Genomic DNA, 20,280 nt, shown 5'->3' with positions numbered 1-20,280 from the left:
CATGTATTCTGTGTGTGCTGCACACTCTATCAGACCTCCATGTATTCTGTGTGTGGTGCACATTCTATCAGACCTCCATGTATTCCTGCTCTTGCTTCACAGCTGTCATCGCCACTGCTAGGTCATTAATCATTTCTTCTACCTTGTTCTTGTGAGCTTCTGTTTTCATGTCTTTTCTTTCCTTCCTCAATATCATTGGTCATGGTGGACATCCCATTGCTAAAACAAAGCTTGCATGTTCCATCCATGTGAGCATCAAATGTGTATTTCCCACTAGACTCTCTGTCTCCTCTGTAGATCCCTTTAGTATCAGGCCCTGCGATCGCCAAATCAACATCCAGGAAGCTTCCCTCAGTCATCTCAAAGATGAGGGCCATTTTGGTGCCCAAGGTGACCCGCTGGAAGAAGCACTCCTTGGATGCAGGTCCATGTTAATGTAGTAACCAGAGGTCATGGTCAGAAGCACAAATCAGAAGTACCAGCAACTCAGCGAGGGTCACCAGGGCCTAGGCCATGAACAGGAATGCGGCCTCCTGAGCCCAGTCACCGACAGGGCCCCCAAGGTTAACAATTGTCAACAGAGCTTCCAGAATAATAACTAACTATGAAAGAGAAAGAACCTTATGAAGAGTAGCAGAACATTGTCAGATACTGAAAACCTCAGGAATAGGAGAGGACATTGACAGATAAAGTGCAGGAAGATGAGACCTCAGGTCAGAAACACTCAAAGTATGCCTGAGGAAGAGCTGCATTCTCACACTAGGGTCGACAAACAGATGGAGAAAAGCTTTGGGGACCTTCATTGCTGATGAGGCACGACTCAAAATAAGGAGAAACACCTATAAACATCTATTAGAAATTGGAACTTGGAAGGCACGAAGGAAATCTAGGTAAATTGGAAATCTACAAAAATGAAATGGAACCCATAACGATCAATATCCTGGCCGTGAATGTGCTGAAACGAATGAATATTGACCATGTCGTTTCTATGCTGGGAACAACAAGTTTCAGAGGCCTTGAGTCATAGTCATCGTCTAACAAGACATTTCAAGCTCTATCTTTAAGTACAATGTTGTCTGTGATAGGATACACAACTGTTACTCAGATTTACAACCAACACAAAACACGGTGAGGAAACTGAGGAATTATACCAATATTTTGAGTCTGAAAGTCATCAAACGTGCGATCAAGATGCATCAATAATTATTGGACACTGGAATGCATAAGTTGGAAACAAACAGGTAGGAACAGGAATTAGAAAATACGACTGTGGTGAGAGAAATGAAGGTGGAGATCTCATGATAGAATTTTGCAAGATCAACATTATAATTACCAGTTTTCAACAACATAAACCACAATTGTACTTATAGATTTCTTCAGAGGAAACACGCATAATATAATTTACTAAATATGTTGGAAGAGGCCATGCAGAAACTCACTATCACCAGTCAAAACAAGGCCAGGTCTACAGAAGGGCTTTGGGTCTCCATTCCACCTGTCCTTTCATTCACATCAATATGGTTTTTCCGCTTTGGGTCTTTGATGTCTGATACCTGATCCTTTTGACACCTCATGATCACACGGACCATTGTGCTTCTTCCATGAGGGCTTTGTTGCTTCTCAGATAGATGGCAGCTTGTTTATCTTCAAACCTTTAAGACCCCAGATGCCTTTTGATAGCCAGACACCATCAGCTTTCTTCACCACATTTGCTGATGTACCCATTTTGTCATCAGCAATCATGTCAGGGAAGGTGAGCATCACAGAATGCCAGGTTATTAGAACAAAGTGTTCTTGTGTTGAGGGAGTACTAGAGTGGAGGCCCAATGTCTGTCTGCTGCCTTAATACTTCACAAATAAATATATGTACATAGATCTATTTCCCTATTGTGATATATAAATATATTTACATATTTACATGCCTTAGTATTTAGACCTCTATTAATGTCCTTTCCCTCCTAGTTCTTTCCTCTATTTTTCTTTACTTTCCTCTTATCCCACTGTCATGTTTGGCCTTTCTTTGGGTTTCCATAATTCCTCTTGGCCACATTGCCCTTGATCAAGCCCCACCAGATATCCTACGCCCTCCTCACCATCAATTATAGATCACTTATTCTTCCCTTGTCTCGGGGTTTGTTGGCACAAGGAAAAGACAAGCCATTCAGAGTGCAGTATAGCACCAACAAATATACAACTTTCCTCTAATTCTTTAATGCTTCCTCCACCCACCCCCACTATCATGACCCCAATTCTACCTCACAAATCCAGCTAGATCAGAGCATATACACTGGTACAAGTACGAGTTTGCAACACAGGGAATCCAAGACAGGTAGACCTCTCAGGACCAATAATCAGAGTAGCAATTCCAGCAGTGGAAGGGGAAGGTGGGTGGAGAAAAATGGGAACCGATGACAATGATCTACATATAACCCCCTCCCAGGGGGACAGACAACAGAAATGTGGGTGAATGAAGACAGTGGTTGGTGTAAGACACGAAAAAAAATCATGAGACCGGGAGGGTGGGAAAGGGGGGGTGGTTATCTGATACCAACGGCTCAAGTAGAAAGAAGATATTTTTTAAATGATGATGGCAACTTATGTACAAATGTGCTTAACACAATGGATGCATGATGGATGTGATGAGAGGTATAAGAGCTCCCATAAAATGATTTTAAAAACAAAGGCCAGGGGGTTGACAGTTGAAACAAGATTAATTGCTCATAGGTAAGTGAAAGGAGCCCTAATAGCATAGTGGGATACTCATTGGGCTGAAAACCACAAGGTCACCAGTTTGAAACCACAAGCCACTCCATTGGAGAAAGATGAGGCTTTCTAATCATAGAAAACATTAAACCCGCAGGGGTATTTCTAATCTGTCCTATAGATTCACAATCAATTGGATGGCGATGATGATGATGATGATGATGATGATGATGATGATGACGATGACGACTATGAAGTTGAAGTTAAAAAAATTTAACCCTTGGCTGACCAACCACGTCAAGTCAAACTATCCCATGTAGGTATATGCTATTAAAACCTATATTGCTTTCATGCTTACAGATTATATAATAAAAATAAATTCAAACATGAGTTAATTTGTAACCAGTCAGCAACCTCTGGAGATGTGCAAGCTTGTGACTGGTCAGTGTTGTGTTAAAATAAATCCATAAGGGTCAAAATATGACCTTGGATGTATTCTGCCTGGATTTTGAAAACACCTCAAGCATAGATTTGGCTCATTGAACACCTGATGAAAGCCAAGGGCCCCTAGAAAGTAAGGAAATATCGAACTGGCTGTAAGAAGAGATTCTGAAACTGACTCTTGCTCATGCTGTGGTTCTCAGGTGCCTGCATCGGCTCTGAACCATGGCCGCCTTTGCACAACAGAATGAAACACGGCAAGCGTGGGCCTGTGCCATCCTCACACCTGTTCCTGTGCCTGAGCTCAGTGGTACAGCCACGGTGTCAATCCATGTCACTCGGGGTCATCCTAGTTTCTTCGCCTCCCTTTCAGTTTAGCAAACATGATGTCTTTCCCCAGGGACTAGTATCCCTTGACAACATGTCCAAAGTATGTAACACAAAGTCTTGCCATCCTTGCCTCTAAGGAGCACTCTGGCCTTCTTCCAAGGTAGATTGGATTGTCCTTTAGCAGTCCATGATGCTTTGAGTGTTCTTTTCCGGTCTCACAGTTCTAATGCATCCATTCGTCTACTGTCCTCCTGATTAAATATCTGACTTTCACATGCATATGATGCAATGGAGAACACCATGGTGTGGGTCAGGCACACTGTAGTTTTCTAAGTAACATCCTTGTTCTTCAATACTCTAAAGAGGTCTTTTGCAGCACATCTACCAACTGCAATATTTCTTGTGAAATATTCTCTGCTGCTTCCATGGGCATTGATTGTGGAGCCTTGACAACTTAAACCTTTTCTCCATTTGTCATGCTGTTACCTACTGGTCCAGTTGTGAGGATTTTTTTTTCATTACATTGAGTTATAATCTATACCAAAAGCTATAATCCTTGATCAATATTAGGAAGTGCTTCAAGTCTTACTCACTTTCAGAAAGCAAGGTTGTGTCATCTGCATATCACAGGTGGTTAATAAGCCTGCCTCCAATCCTGATGCACACTCTTCTTCATACAACCCAGTTTATCTGATTATTTACTCACAATCAATAAAGATTGAACAGGTTTGGTGAGAAGATGCAACCCTAATGCACATCCTTCCTGATTTTAAACCATGCTCTATTCCTTTGTTCTTCTGTTTGCACAACTGCACAAGTTCTGAATGAGCATAGTGAAGTGTTCTGAAATTCCTATTCTTCCCAGGATTATCCACAGCTTATTATGGCACACAGCCAAATGCCTTTCATAGTCAATGAAACCGAGGTAAACATCTTTCTGGTATGTTCTTCTTGGAGCCAAGATCCCTCTGGAATCAGCAATGTTATCCCTGAATCAGGGATTTTTCTGAATCAGGCCTTAACTTCAGGCAGCTCCCTGTCGGCGTAGTTCTTCCACTCTTGTTGGATGATCTTAAGCAAGGGGCTCAATCACAACAGTGTTGAGGGTGGCACGGGCCCAGACAGTGGTTTTTGTTTTTTTTCTATTGTACTTAGGAGCCCGATTAATTGGAGCCACCTGAACAGTACAATACAATAGTAACATTTACATACACATATTGTAATTATGTAAGAGAAACATATCTATGTCTTCTTGGTTTAGTGTTCCACTACTAACTAAATATGTCATTATCAGAACTTCCCCAGAGACACCTTAGAAGAAGGACTTGCTGACTTTTCCCCAAAGCTCACAGGCATCTAAAAGACTTCGGCGTGAAGTTGTGCTTTGCCACACTAGGTCTGGTATAAGAGAAAACAACTGAATAGCAACTATTTTTATGTATTTGGTCTGGTTTAATGCTCAATGTATGCTTAATGTATAACAACTTCCAAAATGTCTGCTACAGTGATTGTATAAACGTACCCATTCACAAGCAAGAGATGAAGCTCCATTTGAGTTTCACATTTCGGGTACATTAGATGACCACACTACCTGTTTAAAAGAGGGCACCCAGGTAGACACCCCCTCATGCCTCCTTGCTTCCCACCCATCTGCACTCAAATCTCTCCGGAATGTTCCTGTCTAGCAGGCCCCAGTAGGAAGTAGTATGGAGTCCCACCCACCCCCAGTGCAAATAAACTGAATTCTCTCCGATTGGTTCTTGCTGAGTTTGTCAATGTCTCTGTGCCCTTACATAAAGGGAGTCACTCCCCGCCTTGAGGTTGACCCCATAGACCCTCCATGGTAAATGTGTGACTGTAACACACAGTGTGGTCAAGACCTGTCCGTTTTCATTCACTAATGTCTAGGATATTCATTCCATTTCATTTGTAATGACTTCTAATTTTCATACTTCTTACATTCCTCATTTTTATAATAAATAGGCATTTGCTGCTGTTTCTTCTCATTTTGCATTGTGCTTCTTCAGCAGAAGAAATTCTAGGAACTTTTCTCTTTCTTTATAATTAAAGTTGACACTGATTTTAAGAAGGTATTTTCCCCCCAATAATATTTTACGTGCCTTCTTGCATGAGGAGCTTATTGTTCAGCACTCCATTAGAAACTATATTGTTGGTCTTTCTTACTACCAGTTTTAGTATTCCACAATGATTGGCTGTAGCCATTTCAGCTTTATATGTGTGGAAATATATAGGGCTGAGTCAATGTTAACTTCCATCTCTGCCACCACGGTCAACTCGTTTTTGGATACTGGGCAACAACAGCTTGAGTAGTTGATGATGAAAGCTGACTGGTATCCATAGAATGAATCATCTTGCCTACCTAATTGTGGAAATATTTCTCTGATAAAGTTATTTGGTGAGCAGTCATGTGGGATTCAGATATCTTGATGTTTATGCTTACTTGAATATGTCTACTCACACACCACTTTCCCTAACCCAGTTTAATTACTTCTACACATGTACAAAATTTGTTCTGTGCCAGTGAGTCCACTCTTCACAGTGCCCGAACATTACTCTCCTCACTCCTGTTCTGGTTGTTCCATTTTCTTTAAGCTAGTTTCCCTGGCCCTTTGTATTTTCATGTTTCTTTTAATTGCTATCCATTTGATTTCAGATGGGTGATTTTTTTTCAAAGAAGTTATGCTTTGAAAAACGTATTATTTTTGGAGCTACTATGATATTGTATTGCAAGGTGACCTAAAGGGTTTATTTCAGTTCAAGTGTTGAACTGTTTTTCAGGAGATAACCTCAGGGATTTCTCCAATCTCAATGAGTTTAGTGGGTCTGATTTTTTTTTAATTATTTTATTGGGGGCTCGTTCAACTCTTATCACAATCCATACATACATCCATTGTGTCAAGCACATATGTACATTTGTTGCCCTCATCATTCTCAAAACATTTGCCTTCTACTTTAGCCCTTAATATCAGTTGCTCATTCCCCTCCCTCCTCACTTCCCCCTCCCTCATCAACCCTTCATAATTCATAAATTATTATAGTTTTGTCATGAGTTACACTGTCTGACGTCTCCCTCTGCTCTCTTCTCTGCTGTCCATCCCCCAGGCAGGAGGCTATACTTAGATTCTTGTAATCGGTTCCCCCCTTCTATCCCACATTCCCTTCACCCTCCAGGCATCGCCCCTCTCACCACGGGTCCTGAAGGAGTCACCTCTCCTGGATTCCCTGTGTTTCCAGTTGCTATCTGTACCAAAGTACATCCTCTGGTCTAGCCAAATTTTCAAGGCAGAATTGGGATCATGATAGTGGGGGGGGGGGGAAGCATTCAAGAACTATGTTTCATCATTGCTTTTTCTGTTTTGCTTTGTGTAATTACATTATACTTCCTTTCCTAGTCAATGAGGGTCCATGTGTTATGTGCCTGATTAACACAAGGAATAGTCTGGCATTATCTAGTATGACATAGTTTTAAAAAAATTTTTTTAGTTAGTTTCAATGTAGATGTTACTAATTTTTAAAACAATGTGTTGTACTTAAGTGCCATTGAGTCTGTTTGGATCATAGCAACACTAGATAAAATTGAACAAAATACAACCCAGTCCGTCACCATCCACACAAGTGTTTTTATGCTTGAGCGCCCTGTTCCAGACTCTGTGTCTATCCATCTCCCAGGGGGGCTTTCTCTTTTTCAACGCGATTCTACTTTACAAAGACTGGCGTTTCCTGATAACATGATCAAAATACTTAAGAAGCGATCTTTCCTTCCTTGCTTCTAAGGAGCATTCTGACTGTACTTCTTCAAAGAAAGATATGTTTGTTGTGCTGGTTCATGGTACATTCACGATTCCTCAACACTGTAAGCAAAATGCATCCATTCTCTTCCGATCTTCCTCATGCTTTGTATTTGTCATAGAGATAGAACGTGATTGAAAACACCATGAGTTGGGTCAAGCGTGTCTTAGTCCACAAAATGACGTCTTTGGTCTTTAACACTTTAAAGAAGTCTTTTGGAGGGGATTTGCTCAATAAGGGAGTCATTTGATTCCCTGCCTGCTGTGTGGGTGGTCTGTGATTTTGAATTGAAGTAAAATTAAATTCTTGACAATTTCCATCTTTTCCCAGTGTATGCTGGTCTCGTAGTAACATAGAGAGCTGAGTAGTCGGTTAACTGAGTAGCCATCAGGCTCTAGGAAGGTCTAGTAGCAAAGCCCAAAGCTGTTTGTCATTGTTTTTCAGTGTTGTTGAGTCAGTTCCAACTAATAGCAACTTTACGTACACCAGAACAAAGCACTCCTGGGTCCTGCACATCTGCATCGTTGTTCTTTTATTTAAGCCCACTTTTGCAGCCACTGTGGCAAGCTATCTCTTCTAGGACCTCCCTCTCTTTTACTGGCCCTCCACTTTACTAAGCTTGCTGTCTTTTTCCAGAGACTGGTGTCTCCTGCTAACACATCCAGGGCACTTGTGATGAAGTCTCACCATCCTTGCCGTTAGGAAACATTCTGGCTCTGCTTCTTTCAAGCCCTATCTGTTTGTTCTCTTGGCAGTCCATGGTACTTTCATGATTCTTTGCCAACACTATAGTTCGAATGCATCAAATTGTCTTTAGTCTTCCATATTCCATGTCCAGCATTCACATGCATATGTTGTTGTTTTGAAGTGCCACCAAGTCAGTGCTGACCCATAACAACCCTGTGAATAAAGCAGAATAAAGCAGTGCCTGGCCCTGCACCAGCCTCACAATTGTTCTTTTACTTAAGCCCATTGTTACAGCCACTGTATCAATCCATCTCTTCAAGGATCTTCCTCCTATTGCTTTCCCTCTATTTTACCAAGCATGCTGTCCTTCTCCAGGGACTGATCTCTCCTAAAGCACAGGCATATGAAGTACTTGAAAATACCATGGCTTGGTTCAGGCATACTTAGTCATCATAATAACATCCTTGATTTTCAGTATATTAAAAAGGACCTGTGCAGCATATTTCCATAATACAATGTGCTATTTCCCTCTTGATGTCTGCTTCCATGAGCATTCATTGTGGATACAAACAAAGTAACATCCTTCATGACTTCAATCTTTCTCCATTTTTCATGTTGTCACCTAATGTTCCACTTATAGGGCTTTGGGTTTTCTTTACATTGAGGTGTATTCCATATTGAAGGCTGAACTTCCTGATCTTTATCAGCAAATGCTTCAAGTCCTCCTCACTTTCAGCAAGCGAAGGGTATCATCTACATGTTTAAGGCTATTAGTAAGTCTTTCTCCAATCCTATGCCAAATGTTTCTTTGTTAAATCCAGCTTCTCTGATGATTGTCTCAGTATACAGATTGCATACGTGTGGTGAGAGGATACAAGTCTAATCTGTATTCTCTTTATGATTTAGACAATGTAGTATGCCCTTTTGTCCATTTGTACAATTGCCTCTTGGTCCATGTACATGATCTGCATGAACAAAATTAAGGAAACAGAAATTCCCATTTTTCACAAGGCTATCCATAGTTTGGATAGGATTTACATAGTCGAATCCCTTTACATAGTCAACGGACACATATCAACAAGTAAATCTTTTCTGGTACTTAGCAATGTTGTCTTGTCTTTCAAGTCCTCTTTATAATCTGGCCTGAACTTTTGACAACTCCCTGTAAATGTACTGCTACAATGGCTGATGGATTATGTTTTTAAAAATGTTACTTGCATATGATATAAATAATATTGTTTTCTAAATTGAGTGTTCTTTTGGGGTCTGTTTTCTTTGGAACGGGTACAAATATGTACCTCTTTCAGTGAGTTGATCAAGTTGTTGACTTCCAAATTTCCTGACATAGAAGAGTGACGGCTTCCAGTCCTTTATCAGCTAGCTGGAACATTTCAATTGGTATTCCATCAACTCCTGGATCCTTGTTTGTTACTAATGTTTTCAATGCAGGTTGGATTTCTTACTTCGATACCATAGGTTCTCAATCATTTGCTGCCTCCTGAAATCGTTCACTCGTTCTTTTTTAGTGGCTGATATTGAGCTGCTCCTCATATCTCCCCACAGGCGTCATCAAATCGATTTCTGTGTGTTCCATCTGGAGAAATACACAGACATAGTCCCCATCTGTGTTGTTGAAAAAAGTTATTTGTCTTGTATAACCAAAGTTATACATTGGTCTTGCAAACTCTGTCGTGCAATCTTTTGCTTCATTCCTATCACCAAATCCATATTTTCCAATTACTATCCTTTCCTCTTTGTATCCAACTTTTGCATTCCAATCACAAATAATGATCAATGCATCTTGATTGTATACTTACTCCACTTGCAACTGAAGATGTTGGTGGAATTTTTCAACTTTTTCATCACTAGCTTTGGCAAGTCTGTGATAATCATATCAGAGGCAGCAATTTATTGCAAGATAGATATTGAAATATTCTTTTTGAAGATGAATGCAAAGCCTTTTCTTTTTATTGTTTTATTCCCAGTATGGTTTTCTGATTCATTTATCCCCATATGGTTTTCTGATTCAAAATAACCAATATCAGTCAATTTAGGTCACTAATGCCTAGATGGCTGATTGTTATGAGTTTAATTTAATTTTTTACAACTACCTATTTACCTAGAGAGTAGAGTGTCCAAAATTATAAGTCTTTATGGAACCAGATATGGACAGATATTATCTTTCTCCTGAAGAGTGGCTAGTGATTTTCTACAGCCAACCTTAGCAATTAGCAGCCCAATACCGAGCTCACCGTACTACCGTGGCTCTGATCTGACCCACAGGAACAGAAAATCAGTTATAACCAACACCAGCGTTCCAGCCTCATCAGACTCCTCTGATTCCTGCTTTGCCTCAGTCTGTCTATTACGGTGCCAAACCCACCATGCTCTTATCAATTAAACACTGCTACAGAGACGTGGCCACCATGGGGTTCAGTGATCACCGTTGCATTAGGTTGCCCAGTTCAGGGACAATAGTTCTTGCTGACATGTTGAGGAGAGAGTTAGGGGATTCTGCATTCAAGGATTCTGGGGAACTCTCACAAATTGATTTTTCACAGTTATATGGTTACAGATATGTCCTTGGGTTCTCTAAAATTGGGTGGGTAAATTTTATACACATACAAAATCTACTCTAAATGTTTCCTTTTATTAAGAATTTACATAACTACCTCTACAGTATCCCAAAGTAGTTTTGATATTAAGCTTCATTTAATATAAACATCTTTTGGTCCATAATTCAGCCAATTAACCAAACAACCTATTTGAGTCTTTTTAAACTCCTGGAATGAAGAATATCTGCATAGTGCACTGATATCAATAAAGTTGACCTTGTCATACTTTATCCTACTCCCACTACTACCTCACACTTTAATTATGCATTTCTAAGATATTCCCAGATTTCTGTCTGTAGAAAAAGGAATATATATCTAATATACATATAACTTAGAGGAATATATATCATATATATAATTTAAAGGAATACATAAAATATATGTAATTTAAAGGAATATATATAATTTAAAGGAATATATAATATATAATTTAAAGAAATATATATATAATTTAAAGATAGATAGATATAGATATAGATATAAATTCTTCTGAAGTGTAGTGCATATATTTCAAGGGTCAACACTTTCTCCTTTGTCATGTATTTATGCAACCAGAAGAAGAGACAGGAGGTGGGAGGGTGAGTTCCAACAATAATTAGCAGTGTCTAGGTCAGCAATTGTTTCACGGGGCCATTACAGGCTTCTCAAACAAAACTGGAAACTGTCATCCCAAGGCCCAACTGCCACAATGTAACTGCTTTCCTTTGATATATGTGTAATTATTATTTCGGTATTTATTTTCTCATTTATATTTCCTAAGGAATTTGTCATTAGTCGTGCATCATAAATTAAAATTTTACTTTTATATAGATAAAAATTAGAATTATTTATTTTATATATTGAATTACTTTTTGTATGTGTTAAGATTTTCCTCATGTTTTCTTTTCCATTTCTCCTCCTTTTCACCATCTACCCTTTTTTCTACGACCTGGCCTCTTGTCTTAGGAAGACAGTAAGTTAGCTCACATCAATCATTGTTAATGGCTCTATCACTCTATTGATTTCTCTGATGTTTGTTTCCTGTCTTGTCACTTGGATTGGGAATAGATGTCCATCTATCTTTCACCAAAGTAAAGTAAATGGAGAGATTTCCTGTTTTATTAACTAGTCAATATTTACTTCCTCTTAAATCATACTTACAGTTTAAGAAATTTCTATTTATTTAGACCTGTGCTTATATTTTGATTGCTCTGCATTGATTATCTTTCCCAATAAGTGTAGTCTTCTGTTAGAGTTCAAAGTCATTCTCATTTAGAATGCTTTTAATTTAGATACTTCGCATTGATATAACGTTCGTTGAATAATTACAAATACATATATGTGTGTGTTATATACATTATATGTGGCATATATATACACATTTGTATGACACACATATATAGAGCATATGTATGTGTATATATATATAATCTTCAAAGATTTTGTGAAAAAATTCCATTAACTTTTGTGTTAAGGTGGGTTGACTAGAGAAAAAATCCAGTGACACTCATATATATGTATAATAGAGCTTTATATCAAGATATACTTATTTATGGAGAGAACATTCTAGCCCAGCCCAACTCAAGTCCTAACTCTGATAAGTCCCTCTTTAGCCTCACACAGGCATATGCAATGATGCAGAATGCAGGAATCACAGGCTGGTGGGTACAAAGTTGTGTGTATCCAATGGCAGTGACTCTGGCAGATAATGGCTCAGCCAACAGGAAGGTGAAGGCAGAGAGGACAGGGGAGGTTCCCAGGGTCCTCCTTATGAGAAGGTCATGCCCACAAGGAGGCACTATGTGGATGTGACTTGACTGACAGGTTGAACAGCACACTGATACTTTTATTTATCTTAAAGTTGACATGCAATGATCTAATGACCACACCTTTTAATTCCATTTCCCCTGACCTTTCCTAGCTCCCTTGTGTGTGTGTATGCATGGAGTCCTAGAGATGCATTGGGTTAGGCTCTGGACTGTCATAAAAGGATAATAGTCACTCCATGGGAGAAAGACGAAATTGTCTTCTTGCTCCTCCCATAAAGACTTACAATTTTAGAACCCTGTGTAGGCTCATTATGTGTCAGAAATTACTTGATATCAGTGTGCTATATGAATAAAACATTTATTTTTAGTAAGAAAATAGCCTATGATATAAAATAAAGAACAAAAGAATATAATTTCCCTTTTATTCATATTTGGAACGATACATTTTTCATTTTTATTAAAAATGAATCTCAATAAAATTCTATAAACATAAGTCAAGCATGGCATTCATATTTTTATTACACATAGAGTCGAAAAGCCAAACTCAGTGACATCGAGTCAGTTCTGACTCGTAACTGCCCGATAGAAAGGTGTCGAACTGTCCCTGTGCGTTGGCTGACTCTCACTCTTCGCTGCCTCATCCTTCGTGGTAGAGATGGTCTTGAACTGCTGATGTAACAGTTAGCCGTCGACTTGAAACCACTATGCCACCAGGGCTCCTCATCTGAAGTGTAGAGGACAATAAAACAAAACTGACTAAAATTTAATTAAGACTCAAAGTCATTTTAGGCTTTTTTCTTCTTAAAATGTTTACACATAAAACTGGATACTTTAATGAAACTAAATATTACATTTATGTATTACTGTATCAGCTCATTAGACTCAATAAATAACATCAGAAGACCAGTCATTGCCATTCATTTCTATTAGAAAGAAACTTTACAGTCCTCTTTTTCTTTTAATATAAATTTTCTTCTTCAATTAATCTCCAAAATATATTTTAGATTTATGCCTCTAAAATAAAAGCACTAATAGAGATTCATTTAAGTTTCACAGCTAACTTTTTATAATGTGATGAATAATGGTATTGCTAATCAATGAAGTATATTTTATATAAATATGTACAAAAGAAATGAGAGAATAAATAAAAATTCCATGACCTTGGGAGTTATGGAAAAATTGAGTTTTCAGAACTAAAAATAAACTTTTCAAATGTTAATAAATCCAGAAGAGTAACATCATTCTATGTCTAAGCATAATATATTGGTGAGTAAACTAACATGTAATCTCAGCCTGTAAATCTTGAATTTTTATAGATTAATTATTTTATGATATATGAATAATAATTATTATTTAAAATCCTTTAACAATTCTATTAATTATCTATACTACATATCAGATTTATGTCTAAATTTGGTGGCTTAAAAATCAATTATGGTTCTGCAATTTCTGTTAATTAAGTATTCAGTTCTGGTTAAGCTAAGGCTTTCTCAGGAGAAAGAAGAAATTCTTTCTCAGACAGACAGAAGAATTGTCCTGATTGTTGCTGGATATGATGCATGTCTCCCACTAGTGAATTTTCCAGAAGCTACTAAAATGTCTTCCTAGCTGCACAATGGACATCATCCAGAGTGAGTGATCCCAGATAAATGCCCTACTAACAGCAACAACTTATAACTTAGATGCAGAAGTCACCTACATGTGCATGTGCCTACTATGTTGGTTAAACAGACTAACTCTGACAATGTGGGAGGGACATGCAACAATACTTGAAGGGAAGGATCATGGGAAACTATGTTGGAGGCTGGCTACCACATTATTTTTTCAAATCTATAGATTCTTTTTCATTTGTCTCTTCCTCAGTTCTGGCATATTTTAAGAAAATAACAGCCTCTTGTGAGGAGTCTGTATTTTTTTTTCTTTTTTAACATTTTATTAGGGGCTCATACAACTGTTATCCCAATCCATACACACATCAATTGTGTAAAGCGCATCTGTACATCGTTTCTCAAAACATTTTCTCTCCACTTAAACCCCCGACATTAGGTCCTCATTTTTCCCCTCCCTCCCCGCTCCCCCCTCCCGCATGAGCCCTTGATAGTTTATAAATGGGTATTTTGTCATATCTTGCCCTGTCTGACGTCTCCCTTCATCCACTTTTTGGTTGTCTGTCCCCCAGGGAGGAGGTCACACACAGTTCCATGTAATCGGTTCCCTCTTTCCTACCCATTCTCCCTTTACCTTCCCTGTTTTGCCACTCACACCACTGGGAGGAGTCTGTATTTTTAATAAGCATTATTATATGTTTAGAGTAGTTTCAATGGTTCAGGAAACATTGATAAAATGTTGTTACTATGGAATGGCAAATTGCATACTACTAGTTATTTAACTATTTTGAGTTAGGATAAAGCCTAAATCATTGACAATAAAAAGAAAAAATCAATCATCAAAGGAAATGTTACTGCTTTGAATTGTCTGGAAATTAAGAAAAAATTAAGAATAATAAAGCAGTTGAACTAAATCTTCTCTGTGAATTTGCTGAGGTCTACTTTTGTAAGCTAATTATCAAACTTATTTAAAGAAATTTATAATGTGTATTTAGTGGATACTATAAGTATACTTTTACTGTCACAAAATGGTGTTTATACTTGAATATGTAGAATTTCAGTAAAACACTAAATACACATTTATTTAACATAGTAGGAATTTTTAAAAAATTCATTCTTAACATAAATAACAATAAAACTGGAAAATAGTATCCAATATTATGTACCGTCTGTCTCTCCTCTGACTCAGTTGCATTATTTATTTAAGTAAAATAGATTCAACTTATTTTACAGGGTAAAGCATGCTAGTATTATTATATTACAATGTAAAGGTCACTCTTACATAGAATATATAAATGGATCTTCACTATCATTTTGGGGGTTAAATTATTATTCTCGGTTTTCCAGAGAGGATATTAAGCACCTGAAGGGTTATCTGTCTAGTTCAATGTTTCAGAGGTGTGAGAGAATTTGTAATTTTATTTATGGTTCCAAGTCAACACCTAATCTACTAAATCAAATTATTTACTTTACCCATGTATTATAGAGCATTGTTACTAGATCTTTTGTACTTAATATTTTGTAAATAACACGTAATCATTTTAAATGATAAAGTGATTAATTTAGGGCTATTGGGATATTACTGCCACTTTAGAGAGGATGGTGTTGCTGTTTTGTAGAGCATCATTCCACCACTAAAAGTAGCTCGATGCCATGGTGTCAGTTGCCTATCAGTTACGTTCTTCATGAATACGACTACCATGTCTTAGAGAATAAGAAACACACGCATAGCTTATGGTGTCCTGGTGGCATGGTGGCATACGTGCAGGGCTGCTAACCCCAATGCCAGCAGGTAGAAAACACTAGCTGCTCTGCAGGATAAAGATCTGGTTTCTACTCTCCTAAGGAATCGTGGTTTTGGAAACCCACAGGGGCATTCGACCCTGTCTTAGAGGATCACTGTGAGTCGGAATTGACTCAATGACAGTGAATTTTGAGTTTGATCATATCCATGTGTGTTTTATACTACCTTCATCATTATTTTTTTAGAATGCACTCTAGGATATGGGAGGACCTACATACACATGTTATAGCTGAAAACTAATTTCTGTTCTCTAAGAGAATGTACTCATTTAGCCATGACATGATACAGAACAAGACATGTTTTTATCAGCCACTCGGTTTCATATTCATAGCTATGAAAAGGAAAAATTGATTAATGCTTTCATAGTAAATAGAAAGAGTTGGAATATCTTTGCTGATTTTGAAGTAGCAGGAAGTATTATGCAATTCACACCCACTTGATTCTCAATTATTCACAGTAATAGACAAAAAGTGTGGAATGGTATTTCTCACATCACAGCTAGCTGACAGAATATACAATTAGGCTTGATTCATAGCATTTATTAAAATATCTATTTAATTGCTAATTAGTCTGTATAGATTTGTAAATGTAAGAACTGGCAGTAGCATATTTTTTTCTCCTTATTGTGCAGCATAGCAAAAATGATTGAAATTTCTATAGCACAGAATGACAGTCATTCTTCATTATGTCCCATGCTAGTCAGGAAAATAATTATGGATTCACTAGTCCATTAATTTGGTAACATGCTTTGTGTCAATCTCTTACTTCCTTTTCCCTAACTCAAACATGGTAAGTGCAGAATCATAGAAATTTAGAGCTGGGAACATAAAGGAAGTCAATCTCTCCATTATACCTAGGAGAAGATCAATAATCAGAGAAACTTACCTATTCAGCACATTCTCACATAGCAAGTGCTCAGTAGAATATTAACTAAATTAGGTGCTTATTTCACTTTATAGTTGTTATTGTAAATAACTATAGTCAAATGTATTTTATTTTTGTATCCCATTTAATAAAAAAAGCCAACAGATCGTTTAGGGTTAATTCATAATAGCATTAGCTCTTTACCATGCCCCATTTTCCTGCTTCTTCCCACTTCCTTCCTCTTTCCCTCCTTCCTTCTTTCATTTTGTTTTATTCATCCCTGTTTTCTTTTTTGATTTTAAAATTGTTTAAAAACTGAATTATACAATCAAGCTCTTCCAATTTATATAATTTTATCTGTTACAAATAGACACATCCCCCAAAAAGCTTACACATTATTGTCAAACCCTGAATTCTAAGCATTGATATATTTCTTACTTTAACATGGCAGAGAAAATATCTCAAATGATTTTATTCTTACCAGTACATTTGAGGCATAAAATATGATTAAGATTGTGGGTCTTGAGAGTTAAAAAAAATCAGGGCTGTGACACTACCCTCACTAATTTTGAAATTAACTAATTTTTAATCATCTATATACATCAGAATTCTTATGACAAATAAAATGTCATAAGTAAAACCTTAGCAGACTTTACAGAACTGAGTAACTACTTGATACATTATAGCTATTACAATATAGAAGACTATCATTATAGACTAACCCCTCTCAGATATTACTTGAGTACTATAATCAATCCCTTGCTATCAGTCTATCTATCTGTCTCTCGTCTCTGTCTTTCTCTCTCTCCCTCTCCATCTCTCCATACTTGGCAAGAGGAGCCCTCTGACCTCCTCTGGCCTCCCTGTTGCCACCAGGCAGGGATCAGACGTGCCTTCCCTCTGCGCCCTTTCTCACTCTCTTCCGACTCGGACTGTTCCTCTCGTGGCACTGGATTCCTATGGAGGGTTCAGTAATGCGTTGCAATGGCCACACAGAACTCGCAGACAATAATCACCATTAAAGGGGCATGTTATCGCAAGCCGGCATCAGAATGCATTAAGGGTGCAGTAATTGAAACACAGCAACATCTAGCAGTCACATCTCTCTCCCATTCTCAGCCGCTCCACAGTGTGGCCCCTTGGCCTCTGCCTCTGCTGGCCCCGGACCTCACGGCTTTGCCTTATAGTCCCAGAGTCACTTCACTGCCCCACTCTGATGACAGGGGTCTCCTCCCTCAAACACTGATGCCACTGTCTCAGCCTCTACCACTTCAGACTGGGATCTTTTAAGTGTCCACTGCCAGTGGTTCTCAGATTTCTTTAAGTCTGAGATGCCTCATAGACACAGAGGAATGTGTGGGCTTTGTCTTTTGACAGGTCACACCCCAAAGGAAGCAAAGTGTGTGACCTGTTTCACACCCTCTGTTAAAGTCAGACTTTAGTCCTATCCAATAGGATAGCAGAGAACTCGTCCAAAATGGAACTGTTCGGTGGCACAATAGGGATAGAGGGCACTGTCCCTCTCATGCCTACACAAGGCCCTTACAGGAGGGTGGGGAGGAATCAGGTGAGCTTTAAATGCCTAGGAGCACCCTTAACTGGGCATGCCCCAATTCAGGTACCTGTGAGCCAGGTGGGCTTAATTCAGTCAATGGGGTCAACCAATACCATCAACCACACCTCCCCAGGCAGAGGCTTTAAACACCCTGGTGGCAGGAAAGCCGGGCCTTCTCCCTTCTCCCTTTCACCCCTTCTGCCCTTCACGCTGCTCCTGCCCCAGCCTGACCATGCTGTGGTCTCTCTCACTGCCGGTCACCACGTGTGGGCGAGCAGTCCCACGGATTGCCGTGGTCCGCCGTGAAGCCCAGTGCAGCCTACGCAAGATTTGGCATGCTTTCCTAAGATAGCTTGTACTCTTTTGAGACTGTAAAACCTGAAACATGTTCCATTCTTTATAAAAACTCACTTGGATTACAAACCAGGCTTAGGCGGGAATTCTTGCTCTTGCGAAGCCAAGAACTGAAGTATTGCTTCCCACCCAAGAAACCTAACGTGTGGTGCCGTGTGACTCGGAAATACCTTTTGGACTACACCTTAAATAAGTCCAGCTTGGGATGTTTTCCTGTAGGGGGGGCTCCCATTCTGGCCTTACTGACTCTTCCTGGACACCTGCCAGACTTTCACCTCACCAGGTGCTGGCCTCCTTCAGAGAAGTGGAATTTTTTCTTCTCCCTCATCCTCCACTAAACCTGGTCTGTGAAAGTGACTATTGCTATGGGAGAGCCAACTCTACAGCAGCCTGCTAGGGGGCCACGCTTCACAAGTGACAAGGAGCCACCTTGCCTCCCCCACCTGTGTGTTGGCTGTGTTTCCTGCTTCTCTGTGCGGCTGTGGGGCTGCCTTTCTGCTCTCCCAGTGTCTCGAATGCGCCCCTCAGCCTCGCTTCCTGGGATGTGATTGGAAAACTGCAGCCTGCAGTGTTGGGGAATTTTGCTCCCCAAAGCCTTTCTTATTGTCAGTGGTCAGCTCTGTGTCCGAGCCAGCAAAATGGGCGCATGCACACGTATAACCCCTGCTGGTCTCTACAGGATTCTGGGTCCCACTGCTTGGTCTCCACTGAATCCCGACATGGCTGCCTGCAGCCGCCATTTTCCTGGAGGGATAGCCAACCCCGTGGTTCTCTACTCCCCAACGAGATGATGCCACTAAGTGTCCGCCACCACCTTGTTTCCAGGCAACTGAGCCCATGGTCTTCTGTCGACTTCTGCAAGATGGTACCCAGAGCTCCAACCACGTGGGGGTCATCCTTAGTGAGCTGGCCCTGCCTGGTCCCCATGGAGAGGCCAACCCCGCCCAGTCCCCCAGTGCCTGCCTCCCTCTCCCCTGTTTTCTCTTGTTTATAAACAAACTGTTTGGCCCTGTTTGGTATTTGTTGTAGCTTCCCGCCTGTGTGCTCTTTTGTTTATTCCCCTGGCTGCTTTTCCTTTGCCAAAGCCTAGGCAAAAGGCATTCGAAAGTCAGGCCCGTGAGTAACTAATTCTGTTTTCAAAGGCTTTTCAGCACCACTGCCTTTGGCCCGGGGCCATGAATGTTCTTGGTACAGTTCTGCTGTGACAGTAAGTGCCCAGCCAAGAGTCCCAATTTCCCTAGAATGGTCCCTGAGCCAATTGCCAGGTCTCTCCTCCCCTTCAAAGGTTTCAGGAGGCTGCTCATGCCAGTGGTTGCCTTTGAAGGCCACTCCAAGCAATGGTCTCGCCTCCGGAGGTCTGGTAAATTATTCGTGTCAGTAAGTTCCCTTCGTCAGCCCTGCAGTCACCCAACCCAGTGGCCCACCTTGCTTGCTGTCTAGAAAATGGTCGGGACCTAGGTTGCCAGCAAAGACTGGGTCCTCAACCCCTCCCTTGAGCAGGGACACCCATTGAAGCTTGGGTCCCACGGAGCTTAGATGTGGCTTGTGCTAGGACCCCACTTATGACCCTGGAGCACCATGCTTTCCTGGTGCTGAACTTCGCTGCTGAGCTGTTTTCTAGATTGGGATTGGAGGATCTGTGCTGAAAGAAAGCCCACTACATTGTATCCTGCCTAATTGGGATAGGTTTAATCCACACATGATGGAGGCACAGGAGTTAATCTCGTTCTGCAACACCATCTGGCCTCAGTACATTCTGGGG

The 20,280-nt window shown here is 39.8% G+C and overlaps 1 pseudogene; it reads right to left on the bottom strand.

The window, feature by feature from the left end:
- LOC101639650 overlaps positions 1 to 19,258 on the bottom strand; it is a 19,832-nt pseudogene extending 574 nt beyond the window's left edge.
- Between the last annotated feature and the right edge of the window lie 1,022 nt (positions 19,259 to 20,280).

The sequence above is a fragment of the Echinops telfairi genome, unplaced genomic scaffold (genome assembly GCF_000313985.2).
Source record: "Echinops telfairi isolate 266 unplaced genomic scaffold, ASM31398v2 ScPeMD7_6;HRSCAF=24_1, whole genome shotgun sequence".
NCBI lineage: Eukaryota > Metazoa > Chordata > Mammalia > Afrosoricida > Tenrecidae > Echinops > Echinops telfairi.
Note: the sequence above shows the minus strand (reverse complement) of the source record. Positions and strands in the feature narration are given on the sequence as shown.